Here is a 15429-nt window from a genome sequence, read left to right as displayed (position 1 = left end):
GTGTCTCTGCAGGCAGCTCTCTGAATAGTCTTTGTCTGGAGTGCAGCTTTCCCAGCTTCTAATTAGTTTTTTTTGTAAACAAAGTCCAAGTAGACCGCGTTGCCCAACTTATTTCAACTCTGAAACTGAGCAGTCACTTACTTCGGATACTATCTGAGATCAATCCGCTGTGCACTCGGTCTCCTCTCTTTACTCCCACTATACTTGTCTGAGACTTCTGTGCTGCAGCCTATTGGACAGGAAACTACAGTCAGCGGTGATTACTGTGCTTCCTCCAGGCTAGAAACTTAGTTGGGCTGAACTATACTGTCATATAATTACCCCTTAACCCGAACCAGACACAGCACTAACACGACTGGCTTAGATAGCCCACTTCAGGAGTTGGAAAGCCCATGGACCAGTCTATTTTTTGTTGTTAATAATGTAACATTTATGATGGTAATCTTATACACCAATTACTGTGTAATAAAAGCAGGTAACAAAGTGTGTAATACCATAATTAAGTTATGCAAAGCCACGAAAAATCACTATAGCCTAATATTCCAATAGGTACTTGTGGTACTTGAAGTGAGTTTATATCATTTTTTTCACTATACTATCCCTACCTGATAATATTCCCATAATATTCCATAGACTCATTGTTATACTGTGATATTTGTATAGTATCCTTCAATAATTTATTATGGGGTTGCTATAGTTCCTATAGGTTGCTAGAGTTTGGTTACCACTCATGAAAAATATTAATAATATTTAAAGTTCCGAAAGTTCAGCAAGCTCAGAGGTTATTTATAGGTCAAATGGTGCTTTATAGAGCCAACACCATTTGAAGAACTTCTAAAAACCTCAACACTTCCATTTGAAGAACCAATTGTAGTTCCATATAGTAGTCGCTTGTTAGAGCCAGATGCTTGTGGCACTGTAATGGTTCAACCATTTGTTCTATGTGTACCAGTCAAACAGTCCTTGGACAGTTTTTAATATCATGCAGGCCAAGAGGTGCTCCAGGGTGTTGCTCAAGTGTCTAAATATCCTTGCAATGAAACTCCTTACAGTCCAGGTTTGAAACCCAGTTAAACTTACACTGAGTCTGCCCATAACTGGAATAACTAGTAAATTAATTGTCAATTAATAGGAATTAATAAAAAAAAAAAATTCCTATGTGGTGTTTCATGTGAAGATAGTGTTGTATAAAAGGTTCTAAATCATCAAAAATGGCCCTTCATTGCTGAGATGCAAGATTATCACTCAGCTGCAAAACAAAGGCAGGAGGTTTTTCTTTCTATCAACAACACATTGTGCTCAGACATGACTGGTAAACCCAAATTTTGGGTTTACCAGTCATGTCCTCATCTGGTCTGGTGTCACTGTTTAATAGTTTACATATTGTTTACTCACTCTGGGAATTTTCTTCATTCATTCTTGTTGGTGTGTACCAGGCCATCAAAGCTGCCAAGTCCCAGTACAGGACCAAACTGGAAAGTCGGTCTGCCAACGGTGATTCATGCTCGGCATGGCAACTGCTCAGTGCGCTCAGTCACAAAAAAAAAAACAGAAAAAGACCCTCCCAAGCTCACCCCTACCCCACACATGCCAGTGACATCAACTCCTTCTTTTGTAATTGTGTCATGGATGTTCATTTATTTTGTTGATTCCCTGTCAAAACCAAAAGTATCAAAATCAAACTTGGTGCATAGCATTCATTGACTCTAACATGACACAAACAACATGGATGCTATTAATTGAAATGAAATTGCAAGTGGGCCTGCCTTTTGTTAAGTCTATCATTCTTAAACACAGTCCATCAAAATCATTATTAGTTGGAGAAGTATTGATTTTAAATTTACTTCAACTGCAAAAATTGGAATTTATTTTCACCACAAAAATTGATACTTTTGAATCTGGTTGAGCAAATATCATGGAATTCATAACACTTACTCACGGGTCATTTCTTCAATATATGAAGCTTGTTGTGAATGGAGAACATGGCAAGGGAATGTCCCCTGATGATTTCTAACTGAAAACGGGTTCACACAATCACTTTAAAGTCTGGTATCCACAGCTGATAATCCACTTTAGAAACAAACATATCACATTTAGTGCAAATACAAACCAAGGAGGCTGGATAATAGCACTTTATGTATTTAGCCAATCACAGTTACGCTCACCAAGATGGATGCATAAGAATATGACTGTCATGAACTTTTTAAAGGGATGTTTCTAAAACCTGTGTTTTTAGCACTGCCATAGAGCTATTGACCTTTGACAGTCTTAAATTCTAAGTTTACCATCAGGGCTTGAACCCCAGAATTGGCTCTTGTGACTTTTTATTTTTATTTATTTATTTATTTTTTTACCAAAATTATTTTCTCAATTTCCCATGAAATGGCACATGCTAGACATGAAACTTTGTTGCCAACACAGCTTTGCTTGAAAAACAAAGCCAGTAGGTGTGGGCTATCATAAAACTACATAAAACGTTTTAATGTTTTAAGTGGTTTGATATCACAAGTTAAATGGCAAAAATGAAATTTATATTACTTGGTCTTGAAGTAAATATTAGTTGATGACGTTTCATTGTGATTTCTGGAAATGGGTGTGGCTTTTCACATAATGGCTCATACCCCAGAGCATGGTCACAGTACAATCTTGGTATATACTGTATGTCGATCCTTGTTTGAAGCATGTGGAACAAATTTAATACAAATCCACCAGAGGGGGGCTGAATGGCAGCCATTTACAGTCATTTTTATACAAATCATTGGTCATAATTGTCAAAATATCTTTGGATGAATGTCGCTGTCAATATGAATATTTCTTGGTGTCAAAACTGAGTGTCAAAATTCCTGGAAACACTGTGTGTGGCTAAAAAAAATAATAGTAACCAGAAGGCACTTGGCAGAGTGCAAACCTCCGCCAATGCTGAACAATGCTCCAACTTGCAAAGCTGCAGCCTCTGTAATAATTTGTTTGCTTATTGTTTGCCTTGCAGGATTGTTTTTCTGACAAAATAGCAAGTGACTGCAGTGCTGTTTAGCAGCTGATGAATGCAGCATAATAGTTATGACTTAAAAACACTAATGGGAGAAATCACAGATTCGGATCATCACCAAAATCAAATAAACTGATCCTTGGGCCAAGTCTACTAGATTTCAGCCAAATCCATTTGTAACTTTTTGAGAAATATTGCTAACAAACAGCAAACCAGGTGTGAAAACATAATGGAATAGTTATTAGTTATTAGTTTTTGCAAAGAAATATGGAGGACCAGAACTGTCATTTTAAGAAATGAATGAATGAATGAATAAATAAATAAATGCAATAACAAATAAAGGAATAAATAAATCAATAAATGAATAAAATAATAATAGCATGAATAAATAAATAAATGCATTAACAAATAAATCAACAAATTCATCAATAAATTAATGAATTAATAAGTGGTAAAATAAATGTGGGAATATTTATAGAAATGCGTAAATTAATAAATATTTTCAAAAATAAATAAATCTGTGAATAAATACCATATTTTTTTATTTTTTTATTTATGTATTCATTCATTCATTCATTCATTTATTCATTTATTTCTTGGGACATTCGATTTCCTTTTCCATTTCCTCAGGCATATGCTAATGAGCAAGAGAGCATGTGACAGCAAGGCAAGTGCAATCGATCACTGCACCCTGACATGGATCATCCAATAGCGGTCGCTCTCCTGCCAGGACTCCCAAGTTGTTGCATTGTAGCTGCGTTCAGACAAGCAATAGCACCGGTTTGGCACATCTGCCGCCATTTCTTTGATAGTTGCAACCGTTGCAACAGCCTGCAGGCGGGTTCTGGTTCATGACCAAGCAAGCTATCTATAATGCTAGTTCGATTACTAATGCCTAATCATACATTACCACGCCCACTGACTCACCTCATTAGCATATGCTTGAGGAAATGGAAATGGAAATTTATTGATTTATTTATTCCTTTATTTGTTATTGCATTTATTTATCTATTTATTCATTCATTTATTGATTTATTTATTACTTTATTTGTTATTGCATGTATTAATTAATTAATTCATTTATTCCTTTATTTGTTATAGCATTTATTCATTCATTCATTCATTCATTCATTCATTCATTTCTTAAAATGACAGTTCTGGTCCTCCATAAAAGAATATGGCTGTAGTAGAATATTGAAATCATGTTGCAAATGTTTCATGATGGGCCTTTAGAAAAGATAGCACACAATTCCCTGTTTTCAGGGAACTATTCAAGAAAGAAGAATCAGTTATTTGTTGTTAACAAATTATTTAGATAGCGGAAGAATTCGTTCTTCATCTTTGCGCTTACACGCTACAGAAAAATAGATGACAGAGAGGCCTTGTCTGCTCATGCCGCTCTGACACCTGGAGGTTAACTGATGAGTGTCATTCATGTGATTGATGTTTGTAGGCGTGGCGCGGGTGCAAGGTAATTCGCCGCAGCAAATCTTCTAAGGCTTTAGACACAAGCTGCATTTTTACTAACAACTTGATGACCTCCTATTCAATTTGTCTGTACAATCATTCATCTGAAACACTGAAGCTTTGACACACGGGTATTTCTAGGGTTTTTACTTGACAAAGTATAGTCAGGGTTGTGCAGAGTTGTGTTTGCTGTGGTACATTCAGTTTTCCTTTAGAATAATTGCCCCAGTATAAAAGACACCCTTGGAAGATTTCAACTGAATATATCACTGTCAAATGAGGTACGATACAACCATTGACAGTATTTCATAGTCCCTTTGAGCAGATTTCTATCAACACATTTCAATACCCTGCTGCTTTTGATGCATAACTTACCAGTTTATCGTCTACCAGAAGGGAGACGGCACCAGAGCACAAATTGTATCAAATAAAAAACCCAGGGCTCATTTCAGCTAATTCTCAGAAACATAACGTGTTAATGAGTAAATTCTACATGAAGCCAGTTTAACCTGCCTGATATCATCACATCAGCAAAAACGATATAATTATAGTGTGATAAAAACCATAGGACCCACATGAATTAACCAAAGCACAAGCTTCAAAAGACCCTGAAGATTGTTGACATTGCCGACTCACTACAGTATTGTGGCAACATTCAGGTCTTTTTGTTTGTACAAGATTCAGTCCTTCCACCTATTCAAACACTGAATAATGAGAATGGAGAAAACCTATCTGCTTGCCATCAACTTCCTGAAGAGCTTATGTTCTCTATTCTCCAGCTTCCATTCATGACTTACACCTCATCCCACCATTCACCACATCCACCTCTCCTGCTACATACAGTACAGTAGGGTCTGGTAGTGCCACTGCCTTATTGCCAATTTTATAAAATATTAGAACTTCACAGATGTTATTACCAACAAAATTGTCAACAGTAATTCAATCAAACTTTATCTGAAACAATGCATTTGTCACAGAGGACCCACTACACACCTTGCAACAGTAGAGAAGTCGTGCTGTGGATCTGGTTCTGACTGACTGCTTACTGCAGAGGTGAACAGGGACACTTTGGGCCTTCCATGGTCTAGTGCACCAAGCAGACAAATATGGCAGCGCCCTTCCACATTCCACACCTCCATCAGTGCTATCAAATCAGCTTCCAATTATGAAACATGAGCTGCTTTTGACGCACACACACACACACACACACACACACACACACACACAGGACTGTGCAGAGACACACACACACAATAAGCCTCTACTTGTATGCACAGGAGCACAAACAATACTGCAAACATGTAGTTTTAAAGTAAATGAGGAAATGTCCTTTTAGCAGACATGAAGTATTACACAACATTTGTTCCCGACCAGATAGATCAACTTTATTGTCCGTGTGTGTGTGTGTGTGTGTGTGTGTGTGTGTGGGGGGGGGGGTTGATTATCAAATCAAAACCCAAAGCTTGTATTTTTGTTTAATGTTTAGTACTATTGAATGTTGTCATGATGTAGCACTCCCTCTCATATGGTATTACTTAATTAAACAGTAACAGCAACCTTGTCACAACTCTTGCTGAGAAACTGGCCCAAAGTCACAATCCATGCATGCTGTTAAGTTATTTCGGCTGCATACCCACAGCAAGTATTCTGCAGAAAGGCAGTGCATGCCATGCTATATTTAAAGCAATTCTGCCTTTCTCACAGCATGTAGACCTGCTCTTTGTTTGACTTAGGCCTCTGAAGCTTTAGAGGCTTTCCAGTCCACTGAGAGCCAGTGGAGAAACAGCAGGTTGTCCTCTCTAGACAGCGTTGGAGAAGCTAGGCCTGCTCCGCTGCCCGAGGACCTCTGACTAGACTGCATGGGACGCCACATCTAGACCCAACCCAGCATCTGATGAGGAGACGGCAGGGAGGGATGGACAGATGGAGAACATACAGGGATGGAGAGAAGGAGAGGATCCAGACAGAGGCAGAGGGAGTGTACAGTATGTGAGTATGTGTTTGTGTGTGTGTGTGTATGTGTGGGCGCAGAGAAAGTGAAATTGTAGCCACACGTACGGAGAATATCTGCCGAGACCCTCTCCGGGTATTATTGTAAACTTTTGACGTTGATTGTTTCAGTGGTTTTGAACAGTCTGGTGTGACCGGGAGAGGGGAGAGCGAGCGAGCGAGAAAGAGAAAGAGAGAGAGAGAGAGAGAGAGAGAGAGAGAGAGAGAGAGAGGAGGGCGAAAATGTGGTTCCAATCACTCACAAAGATGCTTTTGTTCTGTAGCTGGGGCCCTCTCTCTCCCTCTCTCTCTCTCTCTCTCTCTCTCCCTCTCTCTCTCTCTCCCCCTCTCTCTCTCTCTTCCCTCTTTCTCTCTCTCAGCCCGGAGGAGCCTGCCACACATGGAGTCATGGAGTTTCATCCACTTTCTCATCAGAGTCATGGCTTCTCGGGGGAGGAGAGGGTTCTTGGTAGAGAAGTCATACCTGTGGGACATAAACAATCAGAGGCCGGTTATTTAAAAGCCTTAATTCAGGACAAGGACCCAGCATGCGTGCAAGTGGTGTATTTCCAACATTCCTTACCCACTGCAGCATCTTATTAAATCAATATTGTGTTGTGTACACAATTTTATCCACATGACAGTGAACAGACAATATCATTTACTAGCAGGTTGTTATGAGATTTTATTTTTTATCATCACTTTTTGTGCCCATTGTGATATTATGCTGTTTTTCTTGTATTTATTTCTTGTATTCATTTTATAATTATTTATTCATTCTTCTTTTGTTCTTCCTCTTCTTCTTCTTCTTCTTCTTCTTCTTCTTCTTCTTCTTCTTCCTCTTCTTCTATTTCTTCTTTGTTCTTTGTATTATTACCATTACTACTATGAAGTGGATAGAAGTTATGTTAAACTGAATGTTTAAGTATATTTTAGCTTGGTTGACTAAACTTGGGCACAGCATTCAGTAAGCAATGTAAATTGCTAGCCTAAACATAAGTGCGGAGAGAGAGAGAGAGAGAGAGAGAGAGAGAGAGAGACCGAGAGAGAGAATCTCTCGCTCATTAGACTGAATAAGCGGATCCATGTGGAAGCAAGCAACAGATACACAGTGTGTTGTGTTGTTTTGAGTGAGTCAATATACCGTTTGGAGGAGAGCCCACTCCTTTACCCACAGAAACAGAAGGGAGGAAGGGAGAGAGAGAGAGAGAGAGAGAGAGAGAGAGAGAGAGAGAGAGAGAGAGAGAGAGAGAGAGAGAGAGAGATGTCAGTATGGCTCTCAGTACATTTATTTTGTGACTCAGAGGGTCTGCCTGGACCTCAGTGTTCTCCATGCTTCTAGAACTAGCAGCCTTCCACACCCACTCACACACCCAATCTCTCTCTCTCTCACACACACACACACGCATGCACGCACGCACGCACGCACACACACATACACACACACACACACACACACACACACATTTAGCCACGCAAGCTCATGCACATACACAGACGTGCAGATGCACAGGCATGTACTGTACAAATATACAAGTCCTACCCCACACACACATACAGATCCACACACACACACAATGCACACAGTCACGTGCACACACCTTTAGCTGCTCTGTCCAGATGAGCATTAAGAAATACATTCAGAGCTTCAGACTCAGGATTATGCCAAATACTACTGTGCCACGCCAAGAATAACGTCTTTGTGTGTTGCTCTGCACCTTGGCTCACCTTGTACATGGTACTGAGTTTCTGTTTAGTATTCATGATGTGTTGTGTGTGTGCATACGTGTGTGCACGCCTGTGTGTGTGTGTCTGTGTGCGTGCGTGTGTGAGTGAGTGTGTGTGTGTGTGTGTGTCTTTAATAGGCTTATGATGGGGTCTCTCCCAAAACCAAATGTCACAGGGATTTAAGCGTCAAGAGCGAGTTTCCTCCCAGCTGACTAACGCAGAAGTTCACTAAAAGCACAAGATTAAACAAAGTTTCAACTTTCCAAAAACATTCAGCCATTTTCCATTTTTTCTCCCTGTGGCAACACATCCACGATGCAGTGCTGAGGTTTAAAGATAAGCTGTAGGGCATACGCCAAACCTGCGAGGGAGAGAGAGGAGAGAGGTAGAGGAAGAGAAGTGAAAATGGAGAAGGTGGTTGAAAAAAAGTCAGGAGAGAAAACCACACCAGCCACATACTTTATCAGCATAATGAGATTTCAACCACCTGTATCCATGTCTGTTTTCTGTCCTTTCCTTCTGTCATATACAGTATAGTCCACTCTGTGCTTCTGTCTGTTCTGCTCTCTCTGGCCCACCCTGTTGGCCAGGGCAGGCCAGTGGATTGGGTTGATGTTTGTTGCTGGGCTTGTGTCCGCTGTGTTTATGAGATGCTGCCTGTGTTGTCTGGTTTGTTTACTCCTCCTGGTGGCCACTCTCTGTATCACAACAGTTGCTGACCTCTCTGGAGGCCTGCAGGGCTGACTGACACCGCTGAACTGCCACATGGCCTTAAGCCTTCACCCACTCACCAACCACAGAGGAAGCTCAGTGCCTACAACACATAGCAGTAGAAACATCAACTTTGCAGAGGAAAAGTCACCCTTTGAGCACTTGTAGTTGCAGTCTAATGACATTTTAAACTCAAGCTGAATTGACTATTTATTGAAATGGTACTATAAGAATGATTTTACTAATTTCAAGAAGGATATGTGGCATGCTTAGTGAGGAGTAAGGCCTTTATTTTTTTTCAAAATAAAGGCTGTAAACCAAATACTGACATATGTACATGCTGGCCTGGAGTAGTTATCTACATCAAGTTTAACTACTAGTTTAACTACATTTTGCAGTGGTTTAGCAGGGATTTATCAGGTTCAAAGTACATATTCTATAGGTAGTTCTTACAAGAATACAAGAATTATCAATATATGATGACAGAGTACCAGTGTAGTGTTTTTTGAAGCTTTAATATGTTTGTTATATGCCACATTTTTTTTTCTGCTCAACTGACAGGTTGCTATTGTGTATACATAATTTATTGCCCTCATTCTTTCAGGTAAGCGTGGATTTTTAACACGGACATTGAGAGCTTTTTTTGTTTTCAGCTAGCATCAATCACTTCTAGGTGAAACTGGGGTCATTTCATTGTTGGTCATGCCAAACCTTGTCCCTGTACACTAAGAGGGAATTTGCTCATATTTGAAAAGACAGTATAACCCTGATGGACTTTTTGGATTCATATTATCTAAATATAAGCTGTTTAGGTAATGAATTATATTGCAGGAGCAAACCTGCAATAACTTATTTGAAGAGCAGGCTGACAGGAGATCACAGTAAAAATAGAGGCACAGTAAATACAGGAGCACCGCCATTTGATATATAAATAACTGGCAGGTCAGCAGTTTGCTAAAAATTTGTCACTCTTAATGTATATATGTTTAGGTTTAGGAAATGTTAGTATCGTGATTTATTTTCAGACTTTTGCAAGCTTATTTCTCTGCTGTTGGCACAACACTGTCATGTCAGTTTCTATTTGCGTGACCCATGAATATCCCCCTTGTTAAGTGAATATTTGAATGTTCACCTCAAGCAGGAGTGTACATTGATGTCTGACTCCAAACTGATGTGTTCTTAGTCTTGTCTCTTTGTCCTATGCCTATTTGAAATTATACTCAAATATACATATTTTTCACAATTACCATCAATTACTGGTTTGGATGGTTTGGAAGTTAAAGTGTAGTTTATTTCAATGTGAAATAGTGACTAGTTTGGAGAGTTTCTTCCACACTGCTTGTATGTGTGAGTGTGTATGTGTGTGTGTGTGTGTGAGTGATTATATTTTTTCCTTCCCCCAGGTGAAGACAGGACAAGGACACAGCATGGGACAGTGTAATAAGTATTTTATTGCATTTTATAATGCCATTGTCAATAATTAGTACAGATTACATGCAACTAGACCTACTGTACAGTTTTTTATTGTCTGCATGGACAGACACAAGAAGATTCAGGTTACAAATACACAGATATATGTGTGTGTTTTTATACAGCATGAAGGAAAGGGCAGTGACTGGCATTACATGGCCACCCAGGGTGAAGGGGCAGAGGGCGGGGGTCAGCTGTCTGCCTAAAACCGCCACCCAGTCCCTGCCCCTGCCTCTCACCCGGGTCACACTTTCAAAAACAATAAACAGAACAAAATCAAAGGATAAAGAGAGGTAAACAGGTAAACTGAAACTAAGAAACGATACAGAGAGTCACTGCTGAAAATGTACACACATTCCTAAGGTTTAACCAGAGGAGAGCTGAAGTGGTAGTTCCATTGGATTCTGGCCGTCTACTTGATAATACCATCAGGCAATGCTCCACTTTGAGAGTCCCTTACCCCTCATGATGACACCTCAGAACTGTCCAATCACACATCAGGATTTGGGGTCCATGTGTCCATTGAGTCATCAGCCGTTAGGATGCAGGCTGGTCCTACAACACCATTACGTGAATGCACTGTATGAGAGATGACAGCTATCAGTAAAGGTGATCAGTAAGAGTAAAGTCGATGGAGAGTTTTGGAAGTAGCTTGGTTTTTGTTTGGTTAAGGTTGTGGCATTGGTTTGGTTACAGTTTGGTTACAGTTCAGGAGTTTGGACTAAGCAACAGTTGCTCGCAATGCCTTTGGTAGTCAGAAGATGATCTGCATCTCTGAAAGCCATTCCACGTTTTGGTATTGAAACTATGTGAGAGGAGGAGTATCAAAAATGCAACAGTGTCAGTCTTTGATCTATCTCTGTGGGACTGGGAGATGAGGCTTGTGACTGGTCACCATGAACCAGGTGTGTGACTCAGTGACACCCCCATGGCGCCTGCAGATGATTGACAGCTCTGCGGGTCGGAGTTCAGCACAGGAATGACAGGGGTCAGGGGTTAGAGGGAGGGGTCACAGGGAGCTGGGACACATATTGGCACCTGAAAGGACCAACAGCAACACCTTTCTATAGCTCCGTTTTTTTTAAAAGCAAGAGAGGGGCTACATATTCTTACATTTTTTTCCTCTTTCTCTTTTTCTTTTCGGAGGTTTTGGTCCTGTCTTTGAGAAAAAGTCCTTCTGAGGTATCAATACATAATGAAGTAACTTTTTAGTTTGTTTTCCATTGTTTTTTTCTTTCCTTAAAAATGCATAAATGCAGTACAGAGACAAAAAGTATCAAAATAGACCTAGCTAAGATAAATATACAAACAGGTGTTACCTAAACCACTGATCTAACTTTTATTCTTTTAATTTTTTTTTTAGAGATAATACACTTAAAAAATCAGCGTCCCAGACGTTTTATGAAGAAAACTGAAAAAATGGAAACAAACAAACAAACAAAACTATTAAACCAAGATACCTGCAGCACTTAATATGATAAATACATATACTTCAGCATTAGCAGTACAGTATAGGAATCAGAGCTGAAAGCTTTACAATAGCTAAACAGGAGCAGAAAAACAAACAAACCCCAAAAAAGAAGAGAAAATCAAAGGACAAAATGGGAAAGAATGCCCTGGAGAGATAAGCCAAGCGTTAATATACAAGAATACATCATGTTATGCCAAGCTGGAGAGAGAACAGAAGTGTTACATGGCGACCTGTGAACACCATCGACGCATGTCAATCTACATCTTTAGAAAACAACTTGGTTTACAGGTGTACCTTAAAGCACAAGTCAGAGATCATCTATGTACTGTATGCAGCAGTTCCTCTTGGTGAGTGTTTGGATATTAATAGTAGTTGTGATGAATTTCGTTCTAAGTGTGTGTTAGTCCTCTCAGCGTCTCTGCGAGTGTGTTTAGTGAAGGGGGTGTTGCTCTGCGCGTCTTTGGATATCTGGGTGGTCAGAGCCTCTGCTTGCACTAACCCATAGCCCTGCTTCTACGCTTCTATTGTACCCTACTGGGCTGTGTGTGTGTGTGTGTGTGTGTGTGTGTGTGTGTGTCCTGGTGGCACTATTCTGCCCATCATCACCCCTGACAACCAGCCGCCGGCAACCATTAACGACTAGTTTCTCATTGGCCGACTGATCATCAATATGCACACATACAGTCAGAGCACGCAATTAAGAGGCTGTTCACAGAGCTCAGTGCTAATCGGGTGCAGGGAGATGGTCAATATTATACAGCTGATAGAAAACCTTTTAAATATGGTGACCACTTCACAACACACTTGGAGACCTAGAGAGTGCTTTAGATGCGGTTTAAGGAGAGGTAGTCATTTATAACTCCATGGAAAGTGAAACGTCTCTATGTTTTCGGGCTCAAGCAGATGCGTTTGGGAGTCCAGATCACCAGATAGTATTTTTTTTTTTGTGTTTTTTTTTGTCAGTCATACAATAAGTGTAACAACAATTTTGGCATTCATTATTATTATTATCATCGAGGAAGAATGGAGAAAAGAAATATTTGTTAAGAGAGTTCAGTCTCCCATTGGCTATGTATTGAACCGTTTTGAAAAGGAGGTAGTGTTATTTTTGGTTTATATCTCATTTCAAGATGTCTGTCTGCCACTTTGTACTTTGTTAGAAATCAGTCTCTAATGTCACAGGCAACAGTCCTGTTTGAACACAAAGTCATCAGAAAGGTTCTTTCATTAAATAAGAAAACCGTCTGAAGTGCAAGAGTTAGTTTGACAAAAAGTATGAAAATATGAACCCAACTTTTAATTACATGATATCCCTTGGTCGTTTTCCTCTTACATTGGTATATTATCATTATTTTCAGTTGTTCCCTCTTCATCGTAATATTCATAGATAAAAGTATTTGGAATAACTCCTCCCTGTCCAAAGATATGACTTTTGCAATCACATTACACTGCCTCTTCCTGCGGATACTTCATACAGATCAAGACGGCATGTTTGACTTTAAAGAGCCATTTCTTAGTGTTTTCCTAGACTGAAAAAGCCCAAACGTGTGTTACTACAGCACAAGAAAATATATCCTGGAAAGCCGGGGGATGCGACAGAGCCAAATTCTGTATTTAACGTTTCTTTTCGCTGGCATCTCAAGTTGCAAAGGTACAGACTCGTTATGTTCAAGTGCCTCACGAGTGCCTCGTTTCAGGGCTGCTCATATAGGGCCAGTCCTAGGATTGTGTTTGGAACACAGTTTAGCCTGAGCAGGGGAGAGACAGGGTTTCACCTCTAAGTGCTTTCTTTCTTTTTTCTTTCTTTTCTTTTTCAGAGGAACTGTCAGAGGTTTGTTAATACTATTTTTTTGGCCTCATACCTAACGTGAGTCATTCGTAACCACTTATCATGTAAAAGCTTTGATGTCACCAAATTCTAGTTTGCATTACACACTTTGGTTTTCGGAATGGTCAGCACTGTAAGTCATGAATAATTTCAACATAATAGTTATATGATACTACAACAATAAGAATTCAAACTCCTGGTTTGTTGTCTTTTGGCCAGTTCTTTAAGAAGAAAAAAAAACTCAAAAGGGGGAAAATAAACTACAGGGTTTTTGGTTTTCTACATATTTCTTTGGTTACCTGTAACAAAAATAAAATGGGAAAAAGCAGATAATAGATTAAAAAAAATGTTAAATTTGGTATGGCACTGTAGAGAGAAGTAATGCTTTTATGCTTACGGAAAACAAACAAAAAATAAATCTCACATGCTATTCCTTTAACACAAACTCACACAGTGAATTGCAGATAGCTTCTACACAGTAACTATTACAACCATAGAGCTTTGAACCGAAGCTGAGCAGAGTTGCCACATTTGGTGTCCCACAGAAAGAATTCCCCCTTATTTCTTTAACAATTTGGACACAGTTCCAGGCAGAAACTTGTGGGATGAGGTATTCTCTGACTGCAGTAATAATATATATTTATATTTTTTTTAAAGCATTACTGACGTTTCTCAACTAATAACACAACTAAAGAAAAGTGAATGAGAGTGAATTAAAAAAAAAGGAATTCAACTGTTAAATAAACTGTCTGGATAATGGCAACTTTAAGTGCTATTTCCAAATTTCTTGCCTGCTACACTTGGGGTAGAAAGGTAGGTAGGAGAGGGACAGGAGTCGGGGTGGGGGTATTACAAGTTGGGACAATACTGCGCTTTCTTTTCTGCCAATACTCGTTTGGAATGGTGTGAACAAGCAGAGTAAATAAAACAAATTAAAATACAAAAAAACAACAAAACAAAAAAACAGCATTCTTAGAAAAGGTACTTTGAAACAGAACACCACCATGGAAATATTGATCCTCAGAAATAAACAAAGATAATAATATCAAATAAAAAAAAAAAAGGAAATGACAAAGCTACCACACTTTTTTTTCGTTATATTCCATAATCATCAACAGTTTTTTTTTTTAGTCACAATATTTCTGTAGACGCTTCCTCCCTCATTTCTCTCTCTCACTGCCTCCTCTCTCTTCTTCTCTTCCTCAAAGTGTTCCAAGCTCATCACTCCATCCGCAGACAGAGGAGAGGAGAAGGACAGCACCAAATGGTCCTATTCCTGCAGTCTTTTTGGGGTGGGGGGTTGGGTGGGGTAGGAAAATGTCTTCTTTTTTTTTCTCAGTTAGAAGGAAAGAGTTAAAGAGTAAAAGATGTCTGTCTCTTAAGTGTCTCGCTGCATGGGGCAGAAGTCGGGCAGGGACCGGGGGCCACGCCTCTGGAGGTCGCCCTCTCTGTCGGGGGGAGGGGGGTCCCAGACCGACGTGGAGACGGGAGCCTGCTCTGCAGAAGTGGGGGAGCACTATTTGAGGTAATCTTTGAGAGCACTCGTCCTTCCTTCCTTTCTTCCATCTCAAAGCCCAGCAGTTTCTTTTCAAGCAAATCAAAGAAAACGAAAAAGCAAGTGATAGACTCAAAGGGGAGAAGGAGGAGAGGTATACTGCACAGCCCCTGGTGACTGCTCCAAATCTATATACACATGATCTGGTGTGTGTGTGTGTGTGTAGGTGTGTGTGTGTATGTGTGTGTGTGTGTGCCTCTTCTCTTTCTAACACGCACTGA

The sequence above is a fragment of the Centroberyx gerrardi genome, chromosome 5, assembly GCF_048128805.1.
Source record: "Centroberyx gerrardi isolate f3 chromosome 5, fCenGer3.hap1.cur.20231027, whole genome shotgun sequence".
Taxonomy (NCBI): domain Eukaryota; kingdom Metazoa; phylum Chordata; class Actinopteri; order Beryciformes; family Berycidae; genus Centroberyx; species Centroberyx gerrardi.
The sequence above is the reverse complement of the archived record's forward strand: the minus strand, read 5'-3'. Positions refer to the sequence as shown.